This window comes from Phoenix dactylifera, chromosome 7 (assembly GCF_009389715.1).
Source record: "Phoenix dactylifera cultivar Barhee BC4 chromosome 7, palm_55x_up_171113_PBpolish2nd_filt_p, whole genome shotgun sequence".
Lineage (NCBI taxonomy): Eukaryota > Viridiplantae > Streptophyta > Magnoliopsida > Arecales > Arecaceae > Phoenix > Phoenix dactylifera.
The window spans coordinates 2,262,023-2,268,022 of record NC_052398.1 but is presented as its reverse complement, the minus strand read 5'-3'; the positions used below and the strand labels follow the sequence as shown (position 1 = coordinate 2,268,022).

The window sequence follows — 6,000 nt, the reverse complement described above, 5'->3', positions numbered from 1 at the left end:
TGGGCCAGGCTGAAATTGTTTTATATTGCACAACTGATTAAACTATATGACATGTCGATCTTTTAAAGCTGGCAATAAAAATTTTTCCTTTATCAATGCATTTGAATCAGGTCTAAATGGGTCCAAATTGAGCATGTAATTTCTTCTACCTACTTATTAAAGTAAATGGTGCATCCACTTTTTTTTTTTAAAAAAAAAAAATCAAGTTGTAAGAATTTTTATCTAGTGCTTCTCAAATGGGTCCAGACTTGTCTTTCAATACAAATCACCATGGGCCAAGGTGGTTTCAGAGAAGTCCAAGTTCTCATATTCCTATTAATGTCTTCATTAGCTCGAGATATATGTGTCTTTCCGATGTTATTACTAACCAATACTCCTGGAATTTTGAGCTATTGCAAGAACAGTTTTCTCCTGAGCTTTCTATTGAGATCACTCCCCTAACCATTCCAACAATACCATAAGGTTTATTATATCGAGGCCAAAAAATAAAAAAAAAACTGTCAGGAGGTCAACTTTTATTGATTATGAACTTATTTTTTTTGTTAATTACGTAATACGAAATACATTGTTGTCTGAATGAACATTTAAGTAGCGCATAATTAATTTATAATTATATAGTTATTTTGGGCTCTATTATTTATTATTCATAATGCTCTCATAAGCTCCAGCAAATAATTTGCTTGAAATTGCACTCGCCTATCAAAATCTATGATTATTTTAGCAGCTGTTATTTGTTATTATATAAATATTAATCTTAATGTTACAATGCGAACTTCTCTGCTTCAAGGTCATTTCTAAATTCAATTTCAAGCGTATGATATTTTTCTTTTATAGAGTGGAATCCTTTTATCTCCTATTGCTCCCAAAGCATTCCAAACATCTCTTTCATCCATCTTTTAAATTTAAAATACGTGGATTGCACGTGCATAATACTAGAAAAAATAATAAAAATAGAATCTTATTTACTTAAATCACTGCTACTAAATAAATTTTTGCAAAAAAATAAAATAAAAAATTATTTTTACCAATTGTCATAAATATTTCTAAATCTAACTAGACTTCGTATTAAATATTAGTTTGTAATATAATGAACATTAATTTTTTTATGTAATGGATGATATATCTGCCATTATTTAAATAACGGAAAGCAAATTAGGGCTTGCTTGTTGGCATGCCCATCTAATCGATGCTTGAACTTGAATTCAAGTTGTATTTTTTTTACGAAAAAATGATTGGTCTATTTTTGCGATATCGATTATTGGATTGCATTATGTATAAATCTCGAAGCACCTTGAACTCCTTCAATCATTTGATTGCATAAATCTCAAAGCAACCATTGCACGATCGAATGGTGGATTTGCATAAAAAAAAATGAATCTTTCTTCCACACGAAAGATACAACCCCTACCTCTTAAACTTGGATATCTAGAATGTTCACTTCTTCCTTCCATAATATTGTATATACATTATGCTTTTAGCATCTGGTTTATGCATTCCTATGTATTACGTCTAAAATAACTAACAAATAGGAGTGTAGGTGAAAATACAACAATTAAATATATTTTAATATTTTTGATAAATAAAAATATCAAAATATAGAATATAACTTTTTTACACAAACAAATTATATAGAATCCGTGATCCAAATATTAGTAACACCAATCCTGTGTTTAGTTGGGGTTGTGAGAGGGATGATGGATGAGGTTGGAAGGATGAATGAAAAAAAGGAATTATCCATCCATTATGACTAGGAAGAATGTATGGAGTCTAGGTGGGTTTCTTTTTTTTTTTTTTTTTTTTTTCAAACAAAACTATGGCACCGTTTCTATTTCTATTTGTATTCACTATTTTTTAAATTAACTATTTATACAAAATTAATTAACTAATAAATTAAATCATAATTAATTAATTAATAAAGATAAAATTAATTATTGCAAATCTCCACCGCATCCTCCTCATCACTAGCCCAATGAGGGATCGATAGGCCAGCGCGAAAATTAATTAGACCAAGAAATGCATCCGTTGGATCTTAATTCAACGGTCGTGGATTTCAATACCAGTCGCAAGCATATCAAAACCGACATACTGATGTGCGTAATCTGCCGATATAAACGCCAGGGAAAACAGACGTGGAGTCGCCTCAGATATCCATCCCTTCTCCTACAAGGAAAAGAAAGCCGCAGGCTCCTGTTCTCTCTCTCTCGCCGCCGCCTTGAAATCCTAATTTCTTCTCTGCGCCGCTCCAGCTCGCCTCCTCCGATCCGCCGCCTTCCAGGGAATGCAGCACGATGAGGAGATCGAGTCCTGATCTCGCTGGGAGCGGACGAAGCACGGCGGCCGGTGTTGCCACCGCAAGCACGTTGAAGACGGGTAGCCCTCTCTCTCCCTCTTCCTTCTTTAACAAAGAGAAAACTAAGGAAAAAGGGGTACAAGGAAAGCGGTCTCATGATGGAGGAGGAGGAGGCGGCGGCGGACAAGAAGTGCGTTCTTCACGGACGTTACGAGCTCGGCCGGGTGATCGGTCAAGGGACCTTCTCGAAGGTTTACCTCGCCCGGAATCTCCTGACCGGGAAGAGCGTGGCAATGAAGGTGGTGAGGAAGGAGAAGGTGATCCGGATGGGGATGATGGAGCAGGTGAAGCGCGAGATCTCGGTGATGAAGATGGTGACCACCCCAACATCGTGGAGCTCCACGAGGTAATGGCCACCCGGTCCAAGATCTTTTTTGCCATGGAGCTTGTCCGCGGCGGCGAGCTCTTCTCCCGGATCGCCCGCGCCGGCCGCCTGCGGGAGGAGGCCGCCCACCACTACTTCAGGCAGCTCATCTCCACCGTCGACTTCTGCCACGGCCGCGGCGTCTTCCACCGGGACCTCAAGCCCGAGAACCTTCTCCTCGACGACGCCGGCAATCTTAAGGTCGCAGACTTCGGCCTCAGCACCTTCGCCGATGACGTCCACCCCGACGGCCTCCTCCACACTACCTGCGGCACGTCGGCGTACGTCGCACCGGAGGTGATTGGAAAGAAGGGCTACGACGGCGCCAAGGCCGATCTCTGGTCCTGCGGGGTCATCCTCTTCATTCTTATCGCCGGATACCTCCCCTTCCAGGACGATAACCTCGCCGCCATTACAAGAAGATCCTCCGTGGGGACTTCTGCTGCCCGCCGTGGTTCTCGTCGGACGCCCGCCGGGTCGTCACCAAGCTCCTCGATCCGAACCCCACCCGCCGGATCACGGTGTCCAAGCTGGTTGACATGCCCTGGTTCAAGAAATCGCGGATTCCGAGTACCGTAGCCGCGCGGGCGTCGTCGTCTTCGTGGGAGGAGAAGGGTAAGGAGGAGCCTGAGAGGCTGAACGCGTTCCATCTGATCTCGCTCTCGGAGGGGTTGGATCTGTCGCCGCTCTTCGAGCAGGGCGGTGGCAGGAGAAAGGAGAGGATGCGGATCGCGACGAGGGAGCCGGCGAGCGGGGTGATCTCGCGGTTAGAGGGGGTGGCGGCGCGGGCGGCGGGGCGCTATCGGGTTACGAAGAGCGGGGCGACGGGTGTGCAGCTGGAGGGGGAGGAGTTTGGGAGGAAGGGAAGGCTGGCGGTGGCGGCGGATATCTTCGCGGTGGCGCCGTCGGTGCCGGTGGTGGACGTTCGAAAGGACGCCGGCGATACCCTCGAGTACCGAAGCTTCCGCAGCAACGAGCTCCGCCCCGCCCTGAAGGACATCGCCTTGGCCGCCTCGGACTCCCAGGCCACCACAGCCGCCTGATCAAAATCCGTTGTCCATCCTATCAACGGTCGATATTCGAGACAATTCTTTCGATATTTCACCGAACTTTTTTTTTCCCGCTTTTTAGTCTCTTGGGGTTGTTGTTACCTCACCGAGGTGACGTCTTTTCCTGTTTAGTTGCTCTTTTAAGTATCTTGATCTTGTTTTTTATTAAGAATATGTAAATATTTTATATAAATTTTTGTACAAAATAGCTCAATAAAATATAAATTATTTTGAAATGAATTATTTTTTTCATGGTCTACTAAACATGCAATTTTTTTAAAAAATATTATATATTCAAACATTAGTTTTTTTAAAAAAATATTTTAACGAACCAAATAAGCCCATTGTGTTTTCTAGTAGCAGCAGAGGATTGTGGTAGGACAATGCCAAGGCATTATTGAGGTTAGCAAGATTGGCAGAAATAAAGCATGGGTTGTCATGCAACTTGAGTCACCGGTCTGAGATCGACATAAAGAAGCATATAAGACTGTTGCTCCTCTGTGAAAATAGACAGACATTCGAAGACTTGGTGGTGGCCAGTCTCCGAGGGTTTCGTATGGTTGCATTAAGCTCGTCAAGCTGTTTGTACGACCTATGACAAAGGGCCAGCAACTCATGCCAGCACTCCAAAACCAAATGAACCGGCTTTGGTTGGACATTTGTTTACTCGCCATGCCATGTCTCTCTGCTCTGTCGGGGAAAGTGGAGTTCTACTTTGATTATTTACCAAGCTTCTGCTTGTATAAGTTCATGGCTACATCTCTGTGGATTTTAATATTAAATACCAGAGCAAAAGGATATGTTTCCACTGGTCATTATTTAGTTTTTTTTTTTTTTAATGGAAAGGTCATTATTTAGGTGCTGCTTTAATCTTTATAATTTCTGAGGCAGCAGAGAGCAGCATCTCTATAGTATCTTTCCACGAGCAACATGAAAGTGATGCAACGGATCCTGGCTGTCTCTTTGAAGATTGGCGATAAAGACGGCATGGTGTATAGAAGCATAACGTGGCTCCCATTGTAGTGAAGTTCCTGTTTGGAAATATGACTCTCTTAGTTCATCACCATGTTTCATTCTGTTGTTCCCTGGGTGGGGGGCATGGTTGAACTGAGACTTCACCTTAGCCCAAGATGATGGCTAATTATTTATTAGGCAGACCCAATCCGTTGTGGATTTAGGGTGAAATCATCCCAGATGGATTCATTTCACTCCAGGGTGAAATTATTAGGTGACTTCATTTCATCCCAGGTCTACGGTAGATCCCAAGACGACTGCTCTAGATATTCCGGGGTGACGGCCAGGGTCAATTTTGGGCTGCACAAATTAAAATGTTAAATAGGCTGGGCCCAAAGGTGGCTTGTTTAGTAAGGGGTCCGCCATGTGGGCTGGCCTATTAACAGCCTTTTCCCATGCAGACCATATTTTCTTCTCATTCTGGACCTCAGCCTAGCCAGGCTCTTAGAGTCATTTGCCATTGATGTAGCAGACCCCATTGTGGAGTTAAAATACAATTAGACGCATGATCCTACCCATACTGGACCAGGTTACATTGTGTGTCAATTAGAGCAAACAAAGTAGATGCCTTCCGGATTGCTATGGTTTAGAAACTAAGCCTATTTAGGGTCATGCAGAGATCCCTTGAGTTCAGCAAATAGGCAAAAAGATTGGGATCACTACATTAGGCTTTTTGGGATTGAGTCCTGGCTAATATTTCTGGATGAGAGGCCTAGTTCTATTAGACTGCACAGGGTCTATCAGTTTAGAATGGTAATATTTTTGGATGTAATGTTTAAAGCATTATTTGGGCCGCTCGATGTAATGATCATGAAAGATTCAGCCCATGGAAGGTTGTAAAGGATGAAGAAGAAAGGCCATGAATAGCCTTCATTGGGCCTATGTATCACAAGTTTTTGGATATTTGTAAAGTTTCAAAAGAAACATTAACGTCAGTCATAGACAAAGGATGAGGCTAATTGAATGCTAGAAAACTTGAAAACTAGCGCAAGCCATCTTATCCGAGGGAGGGAAAAAAAAAAGTGAAAGGGTACAACAGCTAATGTTTTGTAGATGAAAGTGCCTTTGGATGCAACGTAACATCCGAAATATTTTTACTTCTTGTAAGAATTATTAGTTATAATTTTATGGAAAAAGATATTTTCTAAAGAACCCCTAAACATCTAAGTTCATAGAACCGGGCAATTCTATTTTACGTAATTTTTCAAGTTCATGACGTTTCA

The 6,000-nt window shown here is 42.2% G+C and overlaps 1 pseudogene; it reads left to right on the top strand.

The window, feature by feature from the left end:
- Positions 1–2,321: 2,321 nt before the first annotated feature.
- On the top strand, positions 2,322–3,926 carry LOC103710425 (annotated as a pseudogene).
- The last annotated feature ends 2,074 nt before the right edge of the window (positions 3,927–6,000 follow it).